This window comes from Numida meleagris, chromosome 10 (genome assembly GCF_002078875.1).
Source record: "Numida meleagris isolate 19003 breed g44 Domestic line chromosome 10, NumMel1.0, whole genome shotgun sequence".
Lineage (NCBI taxonomy): Eukaryota > Metazoa > Chordata > Aves > Galliformes > Numididae > Numida > Numida meleagris.
This window is the reverse complement of record NC_034418.1, coordinates 3,291,340-3,315,199: the sequence shown is the minus strand read 5'-3', so window position 1 is coordinate 3,315,199 and position 23,860 is coordinate 3,291,340. Positions and strand designations below refer to the sequence as shown.

Sequence of the window (23,860 nt, the reverse complement as noted above, 5' to 3'; positions counted from 1 at the left end):
GCCCAGAAGTTGGAGTGGCTGGAGCACAGCTTGGGGGCCTGGGCCTTGCTGCACGGAGCTGTGGTGTCACGGGTGTGTTCGCACATTTATCTGCTGGCGGGGACTCATCTCCACAGTGAAAGAAGGCATTCTTACCCAGAAATTATTACCAAAGTTAGGAATGGGTTGAAAGGAAGTCAAATTCAGAACCAAGCAATGTCTGTTTGAGCTCTATCAACAACACCCGCATAAAAGCTGTTGTGCAGAAGTAAATAAGAAAAGTTGAATTCTTTGCCTAGTGTAATTCACTTCATTTATTGACTTTTTTTCCTTTCGTTTGCCAGTGGTTCTGAGATGCCTGGCATTCAGGATGATTTGTAATGTAAATTATATAATTGTACTTTCACATATTTTAACATCAAATGGAATGATTGACTACAGAATTTGAGCTGTCTACAGGTGGGGGTCAATTATCATCTGAATAATCACACTGCCACACAAGAATAGCATGGCCATGGAGTGTGACATATTTTTATCTCTATGCATTTCAATGAAGTCAGTCTGGTACATAAAAGGTTATCACCTAGGAAACATATTTTCCTAAGCACAAGTTAAACATGCAAGCGAGATCAGCATAGATATTCAATTTAGCCAGTCAACCCTAACCTATTAATATTTTAACAAAATCCAGTGAGGATAATTTTTTTTCTTTGATCCCATTTCATTTGAGCAGCCTGGAAAGGGAAGAAAAATTAAAAACAAAATAGTCAAGCATACAGAATGAGGTTATGTATTAAGTGGGCTATTTAATGTTTTTGGCATATTATAGCCCTAGGGAAAGTGTGGATGGATTTAACAATCAAGATCTGTGTTCCCTGGGCCCACAAAGTTCGAGAAACATAAAATAATCTATACTTCCGAGCTGACAAATCTTACCTGACACTCTTCTTCATCTCACTGGGACTCTCCAGCTCAGCATTAATCATATGTTACAGGGAGTAAAAAGAAAAGTAAATCACACTAAGCTGGAAAGTGAGATGGAAGGTCTTTGGGCAAAGCTTTTAATCAATAATATGTGGGATAATAACCAGGAGCTATTGTTTGAATCTTCAGATATGAAAAGGTAGCAATGCAAAACACAAAGCAGCTACAAACTGCTGCCGCTGCAGAGGGGTGCGATACAAACAACATCAGCTCACTTTGCCCCAAACCCACCTCTTCCCTTTCTTCCTCTTCCTGGTCCATTACAATATTCTGCATTCATCGTTCACTAGGATTTTGATCAAACTCCAAAACTGCAATTACAACTATCTATCTCATCCTAGAGATGGAGGATGGAGTGGTATCATATGCATTGAATTTGGGGTGTATAAACCAAGACACTTTGCTGGCCATTGAGACTCAGAGAACGTACCCCAGAAGATCCTATTGCTCATGTCAGACAAGTCCTCTCTTTCCACACCGGCCTCTCTTCATAGCTGCACTCCTAACACAGAGACAGGTATTATTCTGCCCTAATTCTCCCTCATTTCCCAAGTATGCACCTAACCTCCCCAGCTACTGCTTCCCTTCCCTCAGCTCATCCTCGTACATTAATGAAAGGGGGAGGAAAAAGAAGCGCTACTTGTCTATAAACACTGAAGAGCCCTTCACCGTGCGTGTTTCTTAACTAACTCATTCACTGGGTGGCTGAAAGGCAGCCCCGAGGGCTGGGAGCAGGCATGGGGCTGGCGTGGCCATGGCCGGCCTGACCCAAAGCTATTCATGCGGCTCAGTTCGCGACCTCTCACTTTCCTCACCCCCTCAGTAATGTATGTAATAATATTTGGTTTGCCGGGTTATGAACAGGAGGTGGAGACGCTAGTCCTATCTCATACTTTTGTAATTATTATTATTATTTTAGCAGAAGGAGAGCGAGAGTTACAGCTCGGGGTGAAACCTAACCCAAATCCAGTTCAGGCTGTTCATTAATGCAAAACAGCACTAAATCTGTGAATGGAGCTCCAGTAATTCCTGCGCTGCTGCTCAGCGGGAGCCCAGCGACACACAGCATGCACAGCCACACTAAAACAACGGGTCCTCGCCAGGCAGGCACTGCGGGGCTGTTTGCACAAGCAGCCCTATCGGCGAGGCTGTATTTTGGTACCGCTGAGTGTGTGGCCGCATTCTCTTCCTTTCACTTCGTCTCTTTTTCAGAATACAATAGATTTGTTCTCCCTTTGGTGTTTTTTGCATGTGAGTAAAATTAAAAGATACTCAGTCCCGCTCTGCCCCAAAATGAAGAAAATAGAAAAAGACTTTTTCTGCTTTAGACAGATCAATATTTGTAGAGTTTAGTTTTTTAATAGCTCTTTTATTGAAGTCCAAAAATATTTCAGTGTTATAATTTCAATACGTACTTAACCCCCCAACATCCTGAGAAATACTTGCTCAAAACAAATAAAACAATAACCAGAATTTTCAAAAACTGTTTAATCCATTGGCTTATTTCTGGAGGGGCTGCAGAAAGCACCTGCCTCCCCTTCGTGGGCTCTGGCTGGACACAGCCAAGCTTGTCACTCACTGCTTCTTAACCTGGAACCACCTCACTGGCCTACCCAGCCCACTTCTTTCTAGAGGGTGAAAGTAATTTCTAGCAAAGGGTTGGCTCTGGAGTTTTCTCTGCTCAGCATCAAACTGTACCAACTCTCGGGAGCTGCCCAGCTTCAGGAAAGATGTGGGATCCCAGTTGCTTTATTGTTCTCCCATCAAATAACAATCTCCTGCAAGGTCTTTTCTATTGATGGTGAGCAACACAAATCTGCACGCACACTGAAATGTTACCAGGTGAAACACACGTTACTAATTTTGGTAAATTAGAGCTAGACATGAAAATGTCAAAGGTGTTGGGGCAACGTAGAAGCCTGCAGTTCTCACCTGCTGCATGGCCCCGCAGCAGTGATGGCTTGGGTCAGAATGCCCCCCAAATGGGCAGCCAGCTTTTCCATTAATTGCAGAACAAGTTGCACACAGGGAGCCCAGTGGGAATGCACAGATACCTGTGGATGGGTCTACCCAGCACACGGCACTGCTGCCTGCCACTGCTCCACGAGCATCTCTGCAGCATCGCTGCTGCTGAGAGATTTTATTTAAAGACAATGCAAAAAGAATGCAGGCTTGAAATCAAACAGCAAGTTCCCAGCCATTTCTCCCTCTTGTATTTGTCCTACTGTGGTTCCTATTATAGAGTCATCGTTTCTTACCGGGTGCTACAGAAATCTGCTTTGACAAAAGGAGGTATCATTCTCTGAAGCTGCATTACAGTAAGAGCTGGTGTCTTCACAGCTGCTATATATTCAAAGCCACTATTTCTTAATTTGCTGATAGCCCAGTTGCATTTGTAAGGAAACTGCAGCCTGCAGCAAAGCAGTTGAGAGCACATGTAGGCAGCGGGTGTGGGCAGAAAACCCATCCAGGGTTTGGCAGGTTTTTATTCTGCAGAAAGGAATACCTAAAAATCACTGATGTCTCTAGAACCAGTGAGCTGCTTACAGTGAATGGATGCAAAAAAAAAAAATCATTTCTTTATATCACAAAGAGCTTTTGTATGACCCTTGAGGAAAGTGATAGCGCTGTCTGCCCTGGCTGCAGGTCCGGGAGACGCTGAAACAGTTAAATGTAATGGTGCTGCCTGCTCTGATCTCTGCAGAACTGGACTCGGTACGGACTAATGAACAACTCTTTGAACCTCCAGGTCTCACAAGGTTTAATTTGTTATTTCTGAGGAAAAAAAAAGCATGAATAAATAATGAGACTAAGGGACGTGGAAGCAGAGACAACTCACCAGTGTCATTTACATAGACGGCAGCGCTACCGAGTCCTAGCGTTACTCATTACCACAGTCCTACAGAAACAATCACCCCAAGTCCAGGAAGACAGCTAAACCCAGGGCTGCTCTGCCCAAGAGTTAAACAGAAAGGTTCCCAGTATCCTCTGATGCTATCTTAATTCTGTAAAATTCAGACCGTGGAGAGTTAACAGTGGGTGGGAAACCCAGACCCACACTGTGGCCCACAGTGTGTTAGGTCAGAGTTCACCTGGGTAGGAAAGGAACAGAACAACCCATCAGATTGCTCAGAAAATACCTCTATGCAGGAAATCAAACTTTCACAAGAACATAGCAGTTCTGGCTGTGCCTTTTGCAGGAGAGTTTTGTGAGGTGTTCAGCTGAATTTCTTTTCTCAGACCCAGAAAGCACATCAGTTGGAACAATTGCTCAAAGCGTGACAAATCCGGGTTTAAGTCCTCGATTCAGAGCAGGGACTTCAGCTCGGATCTCTCCCATCCTATACAACTGCACCAGCAATTAGGCTTCTGTGTATTCTGGGCTAGAATTAAGCTTCTCTTTTTTTGTTTTGGTTATTATTAATTTTATTATGTTTTTATTATGTGTCTTTGTTTCACTCTCATAAGAAATTCTTGCTATTTCAAAATTGTTTGAAGACGTGGAAAGCATTTCCCAGGAAGAGCGAGCAGCGTGGTAACGGCAGCACTGGAGCTTATTTTTCTTTTATTTAAATGCTCTGTGAGGCAGAGAAAAACCACAACATTACAATAATGTTGTAGGAAGTAGGCTTTGCACACAAAGCAAATTTTCTTCCTGAAGAGCAGTTTATTGCAATGTACAGAGCTCACTAATTGGATTTACGACAGGCAAGCAGCAGTGGCGAAAAGGAATAATGTGAACAGGGAAAAATAAATGGATATTAAATCTTACAGACACCCACACGTTCCCCGTGCTCTCCTGAAGAGATGCTAAGGAGCCAGTGCTCCCACACTTGCCCTGGTTCTTTGTTTGCTCAGCAAAGGGCTGCGGTTACACTGGAGGTAGGTAAGTGACACACAGAGCCACCCACCCTCAGCTCATCACTGAGCAGAGCTCCATGGAATGCGCCGTGCTGCGCTGCCTGGGCTGGAGCTCAAGCACACACTGAGCTGCTCTGCTGACCCAGGTGAAGTAAGGGGTGTAAGCAATCACTAATTGCAATACCTGCGCAGTCTTAACGAGGCTCTCCTCACAGTGTTCTGCCAGTCTGGTGTTCATTTGCTCCACGTGACAGCCATCTATACATTACACCCTCATTTATGCACCGCAGCAGAGGTGCATCACCTGCTGAAGTTGAGCTTTTCTTTTGAGGCTTCTGTGTTTCTCCTGCTCGGTGTGGGAACTACGGAGCAGCACAGGGCAGTTTGTTAGCTGGGGCTGCGCTATAACCTATCTAATCCTGACAGGCATAAATGTTTAAAGCACAGCTGAAATTCTGCAAAGTGTGCTACTGAGAGAGTGTTACTGCAACAGTCACCCCTGAAACCCCGCACTTATTTCTCACTTTCATTCAGCGTCATAAAAGACCTCAGCATCAATCATTAACAAGCTATTAACACATGCAGCTGATAAAAGTGCCCAAAGCCTGTGCAATAACAATGACGGAAATTCCTGCTTTGCAGCCGGTTTAATCGGAGCGCAAGGAGCCCACCTTGGTTATGTGCTTGGCTAAAGATCACTTCTTGGTGCCTTTGCTTTCATCTCTGCCTGTGTAACAGCCCCGGTGCTGTGTTTCCTCCCTGCCCTGCAAATGCAGCCGCTTCATCCCGGGAAGTGGCTGTGAGCGAAGTCAGGAAACCATTCCCTTCGATCACCAGGTGATTTTCATATGCCATTACCTTGTAGCGAAGGTGCTATCAAAACCCAAAGAATGAGGAATCTCAGCCCAGTTTGCAGTTTGTAAACACAGTAAATAGTGCCTATTAACAATGAGAACGGAGCAGGCTGGCGGTCAGACAGCATGCCGATACGGTGCCTCCTTCCCGTCCCCTAAATTGTACCATAACTTGGCCGAGCTGCCCTAAAGACTTCAGCCACCTGAACAGAAACATCTGAGCGTTCTGTGCCTCGCTCTGTGCGATGCGTGTATTCAGTGAATTCTGATGCCAAGGAACCTGAGCAGCTGCTGACAGGCGCACGCTGCAGCCGTCACCCGGGCTGTGGGCTGTGCACAGCGCTGCTGGGGTTGGCATCGCCCCACTGCCCCCAGCGCCCGCCAGTAATCGCATTCAGTCGGCAGCAGCTTCTCGTCCCTGTGCAAAGGGATTTAAGGATGGGATCGGTAGAAATGACTCCGTAGACCAAGTAAAGGCTTAGAAAAACACAGACACCCAGCCTCCTCCTGCTCCAGTGCCGTCCACTTCACAGCTCCCATTTCCCACGTAAAACAGAACATGATTTATAATTGATACTTTGTTGGTGCAGTCCTTCTTGGAGAAAAAAAAATTCTTTGATGAAATACTGGCTTTATGTTCTAAGGCTATGGAGAAAAATCACAGAACATTTGACAGTTTACCTCCACTACCACATCTCAAGTTTGGGTATTTATATCTCCCGCACTTTTTCAATAAGCTGTAGGTCTGAGCACAAGCACAGAGTCCGAGTGCGAGTCCGTGCTGAACCACAATGACAGCAAAGTACTGCAGGTATTTATGGACCTCCGGCAGCATTTCAGGCCCAGTCACAATCTGAACACGCTGTGTAGGGTGCAACTGCCGCGTTCCCCTGCTCCCTTTAGAACCTGTGGCACAGGAGCAGCTCGCAGAACAAAGGCAGTGCTGCTCAGGGCCCCGCGCTGCCCTCACCTGGGAGCTGTGGCTCTCTGTGAGGGGACACTCCCCGGCAGAACAACCATCCGAAGGCTGCAGTCGGACTGCGGCTGGCTCATGGGCCGACAGAAATTAAGGATTTCTGTGAAAAGCCACTTCAGACCTCCAGGACTATTTATTAACATAGAAGACCCAGAATCAAGGAGCAAGTGGGGATGCAGGGTGTGGAAATCTGCAAGGATCGCCCTCCTGAACGTGCAGCATAGCCACACGATCCTTTACTGAAATTGTGCTACTTCCAAGGCTCCTGCTCTGTGCTGTCTCTGCTCACGGTGGGTCCACCAGCACCACATGGCACAGCATGGCACGGCTGGCGCACGCCGCGCTCCCCACTTGCTCCAGCCCGTTCACCACATGCACTGCCCCGGTGCGATGCACTGTGCATGCACACATGAACTCCAGGGCTGTGCTGAGCATGCACCCACACTCAGAGAGGAGCGGGCTGGAGCGAGCTTCAGCTGTCTTGTCTTCTGCCTGTGACAGAAGGAGGCAGAAGAGCTATTTGGAAAATGTCACAATATTGCGGGTCGGTTGATTTGATGAAAAATGTTATTTTCATACAAATGGCACACTTGAAAAGCATGAATTAAATTTCCTTTAGTGGATCTGCAGATTTGTGATGAGATATCACCCTTTCATATAGCCACCGAATGAAGAGATGCGAATTTGCTTCCCTTCTGGACTGCCCAAACCAAACTGTTTATTTACAGTGAGGAAAATAAATACACAGTGTAAAAGGTCAAAAGCAAAATTCAAAAGATACCACTTGTTTTAGCCCGACTTCAGAGGAAATTTTAACTTTAGTTTGTTCATTTGTTTGTTTGGTTTAATTAAAAAATTAAAATTACATAAGCCCTTTAGACTGGGGGAGAAAACTTTGGAACGTGGATCTTCTGCAGCCCCGCTCTGCTGGCAGAGCCACAGCCCTTCCCTGCTCACCCAGCACCATGCAGGCCATGAGGGTGGGCTCCTGCAGCACTGCCGCTATGCTGCAAGGCTCTGGGCTGAGCCCAACATGGCTGAAGATGATTACATTCCTCTGACACTGTATCTTGCTCATATTTTACAATAACATCTCTTTATCAACACAAGGAGTTGGGAAGTAGATGAGGAAACCCTGCTCCATCTGGCAAGAGCTGGGTTTGCCCAGATGGATCCCAACTCTCATGTATGGGGTGGGATTTCCTAAGGGTCCCAGAGGACCTCCACACCCAAACAATGGTGTCTGCAGGCCTGGTCACAGCAAGCAACCAAACCAGTGTCCCGGGAATTCTGTACCCTTCATTTGGAAGCTGCCACCTGCTCAGCTGGGGGCCAGGGGCTGCTTTTCAGGCTTAGCCCATTGCTACGTGAAGTAAACCAGACTCACAAGTGCTTTCATTTTGCTTTGAAATCGCATCCGCAGTGCAACCTACTGCAGACCCTGTGAAATCGGTGAAACTCCTTGGAGCTGCAATAACCTGGTAGAATTAGGTGTGAGGAGGCCAGCCAGCCTGGAAAATGAGAAGGTGAGCAACTTCTGAAGCCAAGGATTTCATACGAAACCTTTCAGCTTTTGTTTTGTGGGCTGGCCACTGCTCTGCATAAAGATAAGACAAGGATAGGATTCTTGCTCTGCAAATGAGGAGATTTTGCAGCAAGGCACAGAAGCAATCCCTTGCCTAGTGAGACTGTGATGTTCACACACAAGCAAAAGCAATGTTGAATTTGTTAATTTGATGGGCAGCGCTAGAAGAAGAAAGAGTTAAGAGATAAGAAGAGGAAAGCAATAAGAAAATGCTGCCTGAACCTCTGCTTAACCTCAGGTGCTCAACCTCTACTGCCTTACCCAACACCCACCTCCAACACTGTGGGCCAACAAATAAAATAGGAGGCATTACTTTCAGAGCAGAGGGGAGGATGGCATGGAGGGTGGGCAGCCGCACTGCTGGGAGTCTTTTGGGCAGGTATAGAACTCATCAGCTGCAACACAGTTTTCTGTAGCTTTTTTTTTTTTTTAATTACCAATTCCATCTTTCATCTGCCTTCCTGCTCTGCTCAGCTGCTTTCTGTGGTCTTTTGAGAGCTTAAGCCAGAACCAAAGTCACAGGGAAATAAAGCAGCAGTACTTGAGCTGAGGTTGCCAGCCCTGCTCCGAGGCCATCACAGGGATTTTGTAGAAAAGCTGGGCAGCCCACTGTGCAGCAGGAGGAGAGCTTAGAGCTACCTACCCGAGCACTTTGAACTTCAAAGAGGTTTTGTTCAGGTGAAGAAGAGAGCAGCATTTCTGCCATTTGCTTCCTTTCAAAATAAATTCACTATCCGGGGTAAAAATGTAATTTTTCTTAAAAGCAAGGCGACATCTGAAAAATATTACTAGCCAAAGGCCAGATTCTTTAAATATTTTGTGAGAGCTAATACTATTATGGTTACTGATGTGGGTATCCTTGTCACAGGGGCGACAAGCTGAGCTCCTCCAGCTGCATCTCAGCCCACAGTTGCACCAGGCAGAAGCTAAAGCCCCAAACCTGCTCCCTCACACCTCCAGCTCTCCCCGATTTTAAACGGGTGCACTTGTAACTGAAGGCAGGGTTTGCTCCTAGCTGAGCACAACTATAATCCACGCTCTAAGATGCTTAACTCATTTGGATCTTGAGTGTAAGCGGTGGCTCTGCCCACACAAAGCCATGCTGCTCCTTTCGGAGCTGTCATTTCAAAGAGCAGTTCTCCTTTGTATCCATTCCAATGCCTCTAACTTTCTACATTCCCTTCTTTGCTTTCATTTTATCCTCCGCCTACACTGTACCTGGCAGGTTCTGTGACACAAACACCCTGCTAGAGCTGATTTCATATGCTTGGACAGGGAAACTAAATATTACCAAAAAAAAGAAAAAAAAATCTGAGAAACATCAGGCACGCATAAGCAAAGACAACTGATCTAAGTCAGTCCTTCTGATGCTAATCTGACTGAAAATAATATGCGGGGTACATGAGAAAATGTCAAATCCACGCTACCTCACAATCGCTGGCTTTTACTCCATCTTGAAACTAATCCAAACGCAAAAGGCTGAAAGTTATATCGTTACTTAGAGAGTTTAAAGGGAATAAAAATGTAGCTCCCATGAAACCCTGTTAGACAAATAATCTCACAAACTCCCAAAATAATATCGGTGTCTACGGCTATTAAAGTTTATAGGTGCGTAAAGAATGCGCTTAAAACAGGTTATATTGAAATCAAAACATTCCTTCCAATTTAAACGTGGAGAAATATCTTCTGCAACAGGGAATGCTCCGTGCAATTATTCTTCAAAACTGGAAGTCTGTGATTAATAAAATAAACGTAGACTTTCACTGAACACCAACCCCTTCTGACATGCATCAGACATGCATCCAAGCCCCTTGCCAAGCGCAGCATCATGTTTTTAACACAACCCCATTCCCCAGAACACAATGGAAGGCGAGTGTCTCGGTCAGAAAAATCATAGCACGTAAAACACTTTCAGTTTTAGCATCAAAGATGTGTTTGCTGCAAACACAGAAACGTAAGGGAAATGAAGTGGGGAGCAGGGCTGCAACAGAGTTCTAAGGATTTATTTTTAGAACTCGTGCACTGGAGCCCTACGACCCACGCCGGTTTCCTGCACGGCACACAGCACTCTTCCACCTCCCCTGCCAGCGGGATGCTCCTGCACATTCCCGGTCCCTAGGAAGTTTTACAGGGGCAATGTGAACCTTCTGCAGCTGCCCTGCTCTGCTGCCCCTGTGCAGGTCCCATCCTGCCCTGTGCTGCGCTCCTGCTGCTGCTGGGCAGGATGGGCCCCTAATCACTGCCAGCTGCCCTGGAACCCTAGCAGAGATAAAAAGTACAGAGACGCTGCTGGTTCCAGTCTTCTTATTGAATTTTCATTGCTCCTTTTATTGTAACTATGAATTCAGTCCATAATGTCACGTGCTCTTTGTTCTCCAGCATGACATACATTTTAATACACCGCGCAATATCTTTGTGCAGATGAAGTGCGTTCATGTGCAGGGGAGTTAACACTTTGCTACAAACATGGTTACAGTTAGAGATTAAAAGCAACACTTTCCATGGTTCTGGGCTCAGTACTTCCAGCTCCCCTCTCCTGCTGAAGGTCCTCCTCCCTGCAGAAATCTCCGCCAAGAACTGCTGAGCATACAAATTGTGTCACTGACATCTGGAAAGAGACACAACTACCTGAGTCAAAAATAACCCCGGCGGAGGTCAGGGCCGTACCAGGCTGTCGCTCTGTATTTAAACTGATTGATTCATACAAAGACAAAATTATGGAGAGCGTTGGAATCAGCAGCCTGGGACTGCAGGCACAGTCGTGTTTACGGGAAATGTACTTTAAAGGTTACATCTGCCATAAACTAATAGATGCACTGGATGTTACGATACACAACAATTTAAACTTAAATTGTGAATAACAGCTGCCCGTTTCCCTACCTAGATAGTAACAACTTTCTTTCCACTATACATGATCATGTATCATTTCTCAGGATATTCTTTGCATAAAATCTATTGGTTATGCAAATAAAAGGCTTTGGAGAATAATGTACAGTAACTAATTTGTATAATCAGTTTCCCTCAATTCAGCGTGATAATGATATGTAAAGCACATCACTACAGACTGTCTGTGAAATGAATTCTGTCTTAATATGCTAGTCAACTAGCCACTCGACCTTTGCACAGGCTCACTGTAAGAAGAGCAGAAAAACCCACACACATTCTTTCAATTTCTAAAGGGAAATTCGACTCTAGCCGTAGAACAAAGGAAGAAGAAATAGAAGTAAAAGAAAATCAAAGAAAAAGTGATTTGGATTCAAGGGGATCAGATGTTTCATTTATTGCAGGTTGGAGACCTTCAATCAGTCAAATGAAAGACACATTTGTATTAAAATACCTACAAGGCAGAGAGAAAGCCTTGATCAGGTGTATTAGATTTAAGTTACAGCTCTCTTGCCGAGAGATGTGAACCTACCTTCCAGCCTATCTGTTCTCAATATTGAAGGTTTTCTGTGTTACAAACACAAGATGAAAGGCACCTCGCTTGCCTTCCCACGTATCTGCAGGACGTGAATCGCGCGCCTGAAGCACGTGGAAGGGGGAGCAACGCGCTCGGGCTGTTCCCAACAAGGGACACCGGGATGCGACGTGGAGGAAGATCAGTTAGATCCAGAGCACGTTTTTTTGCATAGAGATGGAGGCACGGTCACTGCGGGTCACATCTCTCCTCTCAATTTGGGAAGCCCGAGGCTGAGCCTTGCCTTGCTTTACCTCAGCAAGGAGCCCCTGCTGCAGGGCCCACGGTCACTATCACTGCAGCACTGCCTCTGCTGGCAGGGCACCACCACCTCCTTCTCTTAGCAAAAAAATAAGTGGAATTCAGCACACCTCCATGCAGAATAACCAAACCCAAAACAGTTGCTCGTTTGCTGAAATGGAGCTCTGCTACTAGCCAGGGTTTTGGAGAAGCTAAAAGACAGACTGTAAGTGCAAGAAGAGACAACCTAGAAGAGGATGGGGTCACACTTCCATGTGAAGTCCCCAGTAAAGCCTGGAGGTTTCTCCCGCTCTGTTTGCTGGTGGGCATCTCTATATGCTACTTCAGCACGCCCTGTAGCAACTCTAACCTTGTCTGAATTTAAGGGACCTAAGCACAGTCCACACTGGAAGAACTGTCCCTCAGCCCGCGCCCACCCAGCCCCATGCCCCCAGCACCCAGCCACGGCCAGCACAGGCTCGCATGGGAGCTTCACCCTCACAGACTGCTCACCCCAACCCAAAAGCAAACCTTTTCTGCCACCATCCCGAGCATTTCAGGAACATAACAGCGAGCTGCCAAAGCCGGGCCCTTAGCAAGAGGAATGGCACAGATGCCACCAGAGCTTCCTGTGTCCCTGTGCTTTGAGGCAGCTGTGCTGGGCAGCCTGGGGTGTGCTGCTCCTCGGGCTTCATTGCCACGAACTACAGCTAAGCTCTGACAGACAGCCTGCACACACAGTGCTGGATCAACAGCAGCTCCTGGCGTCTGACTGCCCTTCGAAGCAAGCCTCAATAACACTGAGCTCTGCTTTCCTGTTCACATATCTGAAAAGGCTGTGCAGTGGTATGAGAATTTTAAAGCCCTTCTGCTTTTTAAATAAAAGCTGTCATTCTAAAGTTTAGCTGCTCTTTTCATTTATATATCCATAAATTCTCTGGTAGTACAGAAAAAAAAAAGTTATTTTCCTTTTGTTTTCTTACTTTTAATATTTTCTTTTGGAATAAAAATAAGTATGATGTTTCCAATAGCATTTGAATAACGCAGCTTATCAGTGCCATGTAGCCCCTCTTCTGGAGCTGGTCAAAGGGTGAGCAGGCATTAACAGACAGAGGACTGGAATAAAGTTCATTTTCCTTCTCTAACAGCTATATTTTTTTTATTAAATGAAGGCCTATAGCAGGGTGACTTCCTCAGCTGAATGAGGGAAATCCACCCAGATATTTGTATCCTCCTTTCGCAAGATAACACATCATACAATTGTCACAAGTGGATTACAAAGCAGCAGCTCGTACACAGCCGTACAGCTGATAGCCTGAGATAAATTCCACATCTCAGATGCCGTGTTTTATGTATAGTTAAAATCTGCTCGGAAGGAAAGCAGCTATAAGGCAAGCTCCCCTTTTAACAGGATGAACAAAAGGACCCAATATTGTGTCATGAATTCCTCTGGGGTTTCACTCTATTTATAGTGAAATCTCTTTCAGCGCACAGACATTTAGTGATTTAGCTTGATACATCTTTTTTTTCCCCCATTTACCCATTATCAAAACGTGCATTTCTCTGTCGGAAGAGCTTTGTGTTTGGGATGGGGGGATCGGCCACGAATGCAGAACACGGGAACCCTCGGAGGGGCGCAGGCACCTCGATTCAAGGGATAACATCAGCAGCAGTTCTGGAACTGCACACAACGTCCCGAAGCAGTCTTTCAGTTTCTCAAGCAGACGCATTATTTTCACTCAGGTTCACACACTGGGCAGAACGACATTTCCTGAATAACTTCCCCAAGTTGTCTGAAAGCCTTATGAGGCTGTTACCTGGAAAACACAAGGCCATCCGCCTGCCAGCCTCTGCTGCTAGCCTAGGAGCACCACAACCCCAGACAGCCCAGCAGCCCCAAGCCCTGACCAGCAGCCACGCTTAGCACACTGATAGAGAGCTCACTGCGCACGGGCAACACCACCTGTGTTCCAAGCACTTTGCACTGCACATAGGAAGCAACGCTTGCCTTCCGAGGGGGATCAACAAAGGCTGGAGATTAGTTAATGCAACAAGGAGAAGGTCTCCCTGCTGTAACTGTAATACAGATAAGCAGCAACCATCCTGCGACTGTTGAGATGTGTAAGGAGGGCTCTGAAAGCCCTGGTTTGGAGCTACCTGCAGGCAGCCCCCGCAGAGGAGCCCCAGCCAGTGACAGCTACTGAAGGCTGTAGGAGCTGTGTCCTCCCCTACCAGGCAGGAGAGCTGAAAAGCAGGTAAGAAGCGATTTCTAATGACCTTCTGGCTCTGAGCAAGGTCACTTAGACCTGTGTTAGGAGATCAGAGTTTTACTTGGCTCCTATGTTTTCAGCAGGGAGTATGAAATCCTGACTCAGGCTCCATTCAAAAAGCAAAGTGTAGAAGAAAGGGTTTGCCTGTAGGGGAACCTCAGATTTTCACTCCATTTGGACTTCTCTCAATTCACATTCGGTGCAGTGAAAGGAAGGCTGTTGTCAGGGTTTTCAGTGGCTCGAGTTTATCCCACCACCCGCTTCCCAGCTTCAGGAGCAGCAGAACGTGGGAAGGGGAAGATTGTGCATTTGGCAACTTTGCTTTACTTTCATCTCGAGGGGAAAATCTGCTTCAGTCCCATGTGGGCACTGATTGCTGGAAGGATGTTTTCACAAACAAAATGCTGGAGGCCATGTAATCTTCAGCCTCCCTTTCCTTCCCAGCTCTCAGCAAGCCAAATGTAACACATGAAACAGCAGGGATGTAAGCTGGCAAAATGTCCTCAAATACAAAGATGTGCAAAAACATATCATCTGGAGTAACATGATCAGCACTTCCTGCTAATCTGCCCTCATCGTTCCAGAATTCAGTGAGATGTTAAGCATGGAATAATGTTTTTCTAATCACAGGCTGCCAACACAGGACAGAATGACAGCTCAAACTGAATCCGTCATCTAATCTAAGGTGAATCCTTTTTTTCTTTCTTGTTTAGTGGAATATTTAAGACTTTTAGGAGCTTGTAACCTGCCCTGAAATATGCCTCCAATTTTTGGTATATAATCATAGTAATCTTTGCTTTGCCACATAGAGATACGTGATAAGTAAGAAATACTTTCCAATTCCACTTTGTTAAAGTAGAAACCAGACTTCCCACCATGTCAAATCGCTGTATCATATGATCATCTCAGAAATATCTGGAACTCCTTATAATGTAAGGGCTTTAGCTAGGCAAGGTTATCATCTCACTTGTGGTCATTTAAGAAACAGACTAAAATGAAAATTAAATAAAGGTATCAGAACTTATGACATAGGCAGTGTTAGACCTAAGGAAACTAATTTATATCTGAAAAAGAAATAAAAGTCCTACTGAGAAGTTGCAGGAGATCGTTGCCACCACTCAGAGCTGTCAGGTGCTGTCCTGTCACTGCCACTGCCACGTAGAATGTCACATCTCCTGTACATAAGAGATACATTGCATAATGTTACAGATGGCACAGCTCATAACAGCCAGGATTACATTTATTAAAATCAGTTGGGAAGGTTATTACTCAGATTCTACAGTTTTCTATGCAAGGTGACCTCAGCTTCCTTTTTTTTTTTTTTTTTTTTTTTTTTTTGAGCAGGACCACGATAAGATTTTCCTGCTGCAGAAAATAGCTGCAGGTAGACTGTAGCTGTGATTGTGCACTGATACCAACCACTGCAGACATCTGTTATAAAACTACATTCATAAAGATCTGAGCTTACTGACGGATTGGTTTCTCAGTGTCACTATTTTATTTACTCTCAGCACAATGACTCCTGCACTTTTGTTCATGTGAGGGCTGCAGCAATGGCTGCTAGTGTCACCAACCATTATTCACATCAGAAGCGTGACACCTGCGTGCCAGGGGTGGCCTTTGCCGTTACGTAATCTCCACTTAAAATAGCTGTGGACAAAAGGGTGGGGGGAACACTTACATAGCTGCGTTTTTATAACAGAGGGGTAAAGGCACAGAAGTGGTAAAGGTCTATATGCTGTGCAAAATAGCCTGCAAGGCTGAGACCGTGAGCATGCAGAACGGGATATTTTCCTCTGAAGACAGGAATGGCTGCTGCCCAGCCTTGTTAGGTGCATGAACATCAGTTCACTCCCATTGCTATGCACAGGAATGTGTGCCCCAAAACCACAGGCACCGCCCTGCCCGCAGCCTTAGGAGCTTACCCAGCCCCACCGCCCCAATAGCTGATACTTATTTCTCTCTCTTCTCCTTTGCAGTGGCTGTTGTAAATCTACCTTTCTTGAAATTCAATAAAAAATTAATTGGGGGAAAAAAAAAGGCCATTTCATCCCTAACAATAAAAGACCAATTGACTTCTCAATTTTCTAGTGGGCAGGCGAAGAAATCAGGCGTACAGGAGAGAGAAACTCAATTCTCCAAAGCTTCCCCCTTCAGGACTTCCAGAGCAGAAATCTCAAGGGTGCTGTGTCCCCTGCTGCTCACGGATCCCAGCCTGGTGTTATTTTCTCCGCTCTGAAGGCAGCAAGAATTCATTCTGCATTATTGATGACTTGGAGCTCAGCAGCTACAGCAGCCTTTGGAGGAGCGCTTTCTGCAGGTGCCACTCGCCTGCTCCCAAAGCTCCCATTGTGCCGAGGTGCACTGTTTGCTTTTGTCTCTCCCCCAGGCTCTCTCAGGCTCCCTTTTACTAAAAGCTGGACTGAGGGATGTGGCACGGTGGCGAAGCTCTCCCTGTGGAGCACTGGCTGTGTGAGCTCACAGGCCAGCCATGTTCAGGTGGCTGCCTCTGCTAGGATGGCAAATATAACACTGAGCACCAGCCAGAAACAAATGGGCCAAGGCAGCTGAGATCCCTAATCCTTCTGAAAGGACAAACCTGGCCCCAGAAACAGCACCCACTGGGATCAGGCACGTGGCAGGGCAGGGGTAGGAGGACATATGCTCCTGATGGACCTCCCTGCCTCTTTCCCTTCTTGTTGCAGAGCTCCACTTGCTTTCTGTCCTCTCTGTCATAAATAATTATTTCACGACCGTAACTTTTCCTTTGGGAATCTGAGCATGTAACAAGCGCAGAACCAGACTTCCCTACAGACAATGAGGCTGCCCTATGGTCATTAAGCCTCGGTGTGCCTCAAGCAGAAATTCTGGACACCAGTGGGACTTTGATTACTTCAGGGAGCAGCAGGAACTTTCATCTGTAGGCACTGATGGTGCAAAACACATGCACACATTTTGCAGGTCAGCTCTGTCCATCAGTGCAGAGTAGAGCTGCAGTGCAGTCGAAGCTTGGTTCCCAGGATTTCACAGATGGCCCCTGACCCCCCCATCCCATCCTGCCTAGCACAGCCTGCCTGCTGGCTCAGGCCTTTGATCCGCAAGTGTAGCTGTTTACAGCATATATGCCACTTTCCTTGGCTCTAAGAAAAACAAAACTAGCATTGTCAACACCTTTGAAGTATGAACAGGTTCACAACAAAGGAGCAACTGCAGTAACACACCTCATCTACTCGAATTGAGAGAAGTCTCAAGTTGATTTTGATGATATAGCGCTAGCGTGATGATTTTGGTGGTAGAGGTCTATGGGGTTTTTTTGCAGTCCTCAGAAATTTTAGGAAGATTGTCTTTAAAAAAAGGTATAGGAGCCCGCATTCATCATGTTAGATTGTAAGTTTCAGGTACCGCAGGAAGGAAATTAAGAATTTGTGTTCAGGTTCTTACTTTTCTCCTCCTCAGAGCTAGGGGCTTTGAGTCAGCAGCTCTGCTCCTCCTGTAGTAGTGCCAGAAAATGACTTTTAAGAGTTCCGTAGTTACGACTTTATTTCTGGGAGCATACCGTATCAGCTAAGACTCTCTCCGTTATTATTTACCATCACAAACATGGAGTGAGAATAACAGTAGAAGCCCTCCTGGTTGCCCAGTTTGGTGATGACGTACATAACTGGCTTCTAACTATTTGCGAGGGAATCCTCAGTAGAGCTGTGTGCACTTTTGCATTCCTACCCCCAGTGCACTCTTAGCGTCCTACACAACATCTGAGCAGCTTGGGACTAACCAACCTCTGAACCTCCCACCAAGCTTCTGGCGTCATCAGTTTTAACCCTCAAACATGGATAAAATGGGGAGAGGCAGGAGTTATCTGAGTGTTCGCTGAAAGACAGCAACCTAAACTTTACAGTGAAATTCAATCTCACTCCAACAGTTTCAACGATTGTGAAAATACACCTAAAAAAAAAAAAAAGTTAAGCAATTTCACACAGTGGAAAACAGCCCAGGGCACAAGCAAACTAAAACCAAACAGTTTGCCGTCAGTGCTTCAGACTGTGTTCAGTAAAAACAAAAGATCAAACAAGTTCTGTAATCATTATATAAAGCACATTTGCTATGGCATGTGAAGAAAACATACTTCCTTCCTAATACTAATTAACATTAGAGAGTTGTGGGCTGAAATGCAGGATAAAAATAGCTGTTTAAACTAATCACTCAGCAAGATGTAAATGTTACATACAAAGTATACCTAACGGGTTGGAATATTTATCCCAGAAGAAAGCTTTCACTACTTATGAATTATAAAAGTTTCTCTTCCTGTCTCACTGTGACAATATATGGACTCTTCAAAAATATGGGACTGCTCTTCTTACACTGTCTAAAATTGTCTTTAAGTGCTAAAATGTAGCAAAGTTGTGGGAAGCAAAGGGAAGTGTCCTAAGCAGAGGAGCTCTTACCAAATTGTTTTACATATAAACAGCACAAACATTTTCTAATGGAGTGAGCCGCATAAACCCCATCAAACAATGCACAAGTATAAGAGTCGCAGATGAGCAGAAAATGAGCCCCCAGCCCATTGTAGGACCACCACTTCCACCTGAGCAGCACTTACATGTTCCATCAAAGCACACCACCAACACAACTGGCTCTGCAGAACACGGATGGCATTTCAGGTTTACCTATTTTTTCCTGAGATTATTTCTCCTTCCGTATGTGCTCCACCCTAAGACAAATAAATCCAGGATTTGTTTATTTTATCTCAGGAGTTGGCGCTGAGTGCTCATGGTGCCAGGACACCAACCAGCCCACCACAGCCTCCAAGATATTCCTAGGCATAACCTGTATTTAAAAATTCAGGATGCCAAGAGTTCTTGAAATAACAATTCAACAACTTCCTAGCAATTACATTTTTAGTAATTTCCTCTAGCAAGAATTCAATACAGGATAACAACAGGAGAAAAGGCCTTGAAATGTGCAGTGCTAAAACCTCAAGATTTTTAGCCACTTGAGGAACTCCCCATCCAACACAGATACCAGTGTCAGGTACTCAGCAGGATTCAGCTGAAATCTGTGAGCAGAACACATGCAGACATTTCCATGACTCCTGCCCCTCCTGCTGAATGTTCCAGCTTCGGGCTGGATTCAAGAGCACAGCAGAAAATTCATCAGAGCAGGATGCACTAGGCATTGGTTACACCCACCAAATATGAAGCAAACCATCAGGAAGGCAAGGCTGTCCTTTGTGTGCTAGGCTAGTGAAGAAGAAAACTGACTTTTTTGTCAGACAGGGCAAAAAGAAAATTCTCTAAGCAACACTGTATAATCCCAAGCCAAAATCATATCCCAAACTGAAGCTACCTAGCACTCCAATGATGTACATCACACGAGTACAATTTCAGCCTATAAAGATTAAATAAAAGAAAACAATCCTTGGAGGACAGACAGTGCAACCCAGGAGAGCAGGATCTTACATCCTGCACCAGCACTTTTGTCAGCAGATGCCTCAGACCAAGGGCACGGAGGAGCAGGAGCTGTGATGGCAAAACTTCAGGACCGGAGTCGTAAACCTGTTAGAAAGGGAAAGCAATCCATGCAGCAGCACCGTGTTAGATTAAACCAACACGATAGCTCTAAAACAATCAGGTCATGTGGACTGAGTCACAAGGCTCCCAGACCAGCCACAAAATAATAATAATAAAAAAAATCACATCAAAAAGGCAATTAGTTATAGCGAGTCCAAACCTCCCCTATGACAGACTGTGCACTGCAATTGAACTGTTCAGGGCAACACAAATACCACCTCTGCTCCATCTTAGCACATGATTCATACCACTAAGTGCTTTGTTTCCCTCTTGTACATGTAATGTTTGGACTTCTTAAAAGGGTCATACTGAATTAACAGGTTCACCTTGAAACCACACAGCGAAACAAAAAGCTGTGTGCCAAACTACACTCCAGAAGAGACTGGCTTGCAAGAGTGCAGTTCTCTCCTGTTCAGTAAGGAGAGGAACAAGCATAATGACAAGATTTAAACATCCAGGCCCAAACCACAGAGCTCCTCCCAGGTCTATGCCTTGCAGGAGAGCATCCAAGGCATGCAGCACGTGGAGCATGGGGCAGGATTGCTGCGGGGAAGCGCAAGGAGAGCTGGCTATCTGACCACAGGCATGCTGCATGGATCAGCTCTCAGATGCTGGTTATACGGCTGTCACAGATCATAGGACTTCTTTGTCTTTATCCACTGTAAGCATTTAAAAGACAGCCCTGTGCTCCCGTGTCTAAAAGTATTCAGTAAAGCTCATATATCATTCAGCTTTGAAGTGGGAAGGAATTGGAAAGGAAACCAACAAAAATCCAACTTAAAATAGCATTAAATAGTAGTTTTCTTCACTTGAGAGCTGGTTGTGGAGAGGGTGACAGTGGTGTTAACATCTTAGAAGGACTGAACTTACACATGACCTTCCTGGTGCATTGTCTCAGCCATGCGGTGCGTGGGGAGCTGGAAGGATAACACTGCTAAAAAGCATCAGCCATTTCAGCCTCTCTGATACAGCTAGGAGCAGCTCATTGGGACTGCACGGGAAAATTTTTCACCAAAAGAAGCCTGAGCCAGAAAGCTGCGCCGAGGAGGAACTCTTCTCAAACTGTGATGCAGCGCATCACGTATGAAAACAGCCCCCGCATAGATGTTCTGCAGACCACAATGCTCAGCTCACTCCTGCAAATGCAGAGGAATCTAATGTGCCTCAATACTGATTTCTGACACTGAAGTCAGGCCCTCTGCTTCCTCACAGCAGGAAACACTCCGGATTCTTGAGTTTTTCTGCATGTTACAGGATAAAGAATAAATTAGAAGAAGCATTTCAGTGAGGAAGCGATCTGACTCAAAGGGCCTTGGCTTTTGGGCTTTCCCCTTGTGCACGCTTGTGCAAAATGTGCAGGTGCTTTAATGCACATCTTCTTTCCTGAAAGTTCAACAGATTGATGATAAATGTGTAGAGTCTCAAAGTTTCATCAGAGCCTGGGATTAAATGAATATGTGGTGCAGCAAGACTTCCCTAGTCATCTGCTTCTAGTTCCCCTTTCCATGTGCTCCAGCAGCACCTGTCTGTCATGGCCTCGTGCTCCCAGCAAACTTCCCAGAGCCGCCAGAGTGCACGCAGGCCCTGCATAGCGTGAAACCACGAGTGAGGGCTGGCTCTGTGATCTACATCAGCTCTCAGGTTCTGCCTTTGTCTGCAACCCAAAGTAAGGGTGTGTTAGTTGCTTGATTGCAGTGATTAGGAAGCACATAGTGCAAGAGGAGGTAGGAACGTGCAGACGCGAGCCCTTGCAAGATGGAAGAGCTTAAAGGGAGAAGAGAAGACAGATTTGCAGGCTTCCGAGGGAAATCCTCCTCACTGCAGCTAGTCTTCACTCCACAGCTATTTCTCCACTTCTGTCCTTCCGCCTTATTTTGCCCTTAATCTCACAGCACATTCTTCCTCCCAACTCAAAGAGCAAACCCACAAGGGAGCCAGATGTGCTGACCGTATGGATATAAAACAGCAATCTGCATAACAACAAGAACCATGTGAAATAATCTCATTTTTCCCATCTTGCTTCTATTTTTTTCCAGCAGAGAAAAATAAGTATCTACTTCATGGCTTGTTCTTTTCAAAGCAGTCTCATTTTCTTTAATTCTTTCCTCCACCTTTCAGGGTTTGGATGCAAAGTATGCCAATACAAATACTTCCCATCCACATACATGCATGCATTACTGTTCTGCAGCTATTTTGAAAAGTCCCTTTCTCTCCAAAGGATATAATCACTCGTGGAAGAAAAGTGTCCACCAGGACAAAGCAAACACCCTATTGCTCAGCCTATAGTTGTACTTCACAGAGTCCTACTGTTCCCATGGGGGACCACGGATAAACCCAAGAACCCAATCCTATAGTAGCAGCAGCAATTCATTTCTAGCAGTTTTGAAGAGAGACAATCTAGAAGGATGGAAAAAGAGAATTAAAGGTCTGTTAATTAATTGTAAAAAAGATAAGTCTGTTTTGATCTATGGTGCTAGAAGGCCATAGGAGAACCTAAGTAGGGAGAGATGTCTCTAAGTCATGATACATGGATATGGAAATGCAAATACTACTTTAACCTAGACCACACAATCTTAAAAATCATATTCTCTCCTATTACACAATGAATGGGGTCCACCAGCTTCCTACCCTCAAAAAGCTGAAACTAGGAGCAAAGGGAATCTCCTCTGAGGAGAGTTTCACCCAAGGTTGTTCTCTTCCCAAGAGAGGAAGGATGCTCAAGAGGCAGAACAAAAACTAGATGCTAAAGCCAGGTGCTGTGATTGGTCTCTGGAAGCTATTCTCTCTCTGCCTATTACAGACTGGGCTTTGCAAGTAACATCTGAGCAGCACCATGGACTGTTAAGGGCTGAGCATCTATAAAAATCCGGCCTCAGCTGTGGGTGTCAGAGACCTTCAAACTTATCCAAAGAAAATCTGGTCTGCTGGATCTGACCCAAAGCCAATTGAATCAAGCCTTGGACTGGGCTTTGAGAATTTTTGTTACAAGACGTAAGAAGCTGGACCTTCCCCTTGTGCTATGCACCGTGCAACACACCCCAAGATGCAGCCAGCTCTGCACAGAGCCAGCAGAGACTGAGGCACAGGGACAGGCAAGGAGCTACAGTCACAGCATGCTGGTTGCATGGCCATGGACGGGAGGGTGTATTCAAAAAAAGATGCTAAAACATTAGGCTTCAGTGCTTCTGAGCATTTTGCTGTTACAAATGTGCTGCTTCTACTTCCAGCCTATCACGCTGTTTGTTGCTCACAGCAGACCACCACTGAAGTTGTCATTTTAAAATATTTTCCACTGTGATTAAACAGCTGTTGTAGTGAAGTAGTTCCATCTTCTATCAAAGTTTGCAAATCACAGTATTTTAAAAGATGTGAGAAGCAAATAATCTGGTCTACAATAGTTATTTGATTTTTTACATATGTGTAGAGAAAATAAGCACATTAGATCTCTAGCCTTTAATTAAAAAATAGTTGGGGGGAGGGAGTAATATCTTAATAAGGAACATCTGACCAAAAACTATTTAGTAAATCATACCGTAAGCGTGGCCAAAAACGGTAAGATTTACTGCAAGTAAATCATTATTGCTATCTGAGTCTGAATAGCTTCCATCTGATTTCTATACAAAAATACACTCTGTGGAAGCACAGCCTTGAACTTCAAAGGATGTGCAGGATGCTACTAATTTCTGTGTCTGACAGTGTGATGCAACGTTTGGATTTGCATCTCGCACTTCAAAGTGTGGCACTCTCTAGATAAGGTCTCCATTTTTTTTGTCATGAATTCACAGAGGTGGACAAGAAGGCACCACCCCAAATGGACAGTAAAACGTCCGCAGAACAGAAACAACAACAACAAGAAATTTAAAAAGCTGCTCTGCTTGCTTCTTTCTAAATTCAGTAATGCCCTGGAGAACACGGATTACAGAAGAAGAGTACAAGTGATGGTTGCAGCACTTCAAGTAATCTCCAGTGTCCAAAACGCAGTGTCAACATATGGTACTCAAATGCAGATTTAGAACATCTTTGAAGTAATATTGAATCTGACTAATGGGTAAAATGTAGACCTAGCTGTCTTTTCTTTTTTTTC

At 45.2% G+C, this 23,860-nt stretch overlaps 1 long non-coding RNA gene across 1 annotated transcript in view; it reads right to left on the bottom strand.

Moving 5' to 3' along the window:
• The window catches only part of LOC110404302, a 162,838-nt gene continuing 149,516 nt past the window's right edge, over positions 10,539-23,860 (bottom strand). Inside the window, exons 4-5 of the long non-coding RNA XR_002442149.1 lie at positions 15,295-15,381; positions 10,539-10,847 (exon numbers count right to left, since the gene is read on the bottom strand). This is a non-coding gene — a long non-coding RNA (uncharacterized LOC110404302). The remainder of the gene's footprint in view (positions 10,848-15,294; positions 15,382-23,860) is intronic.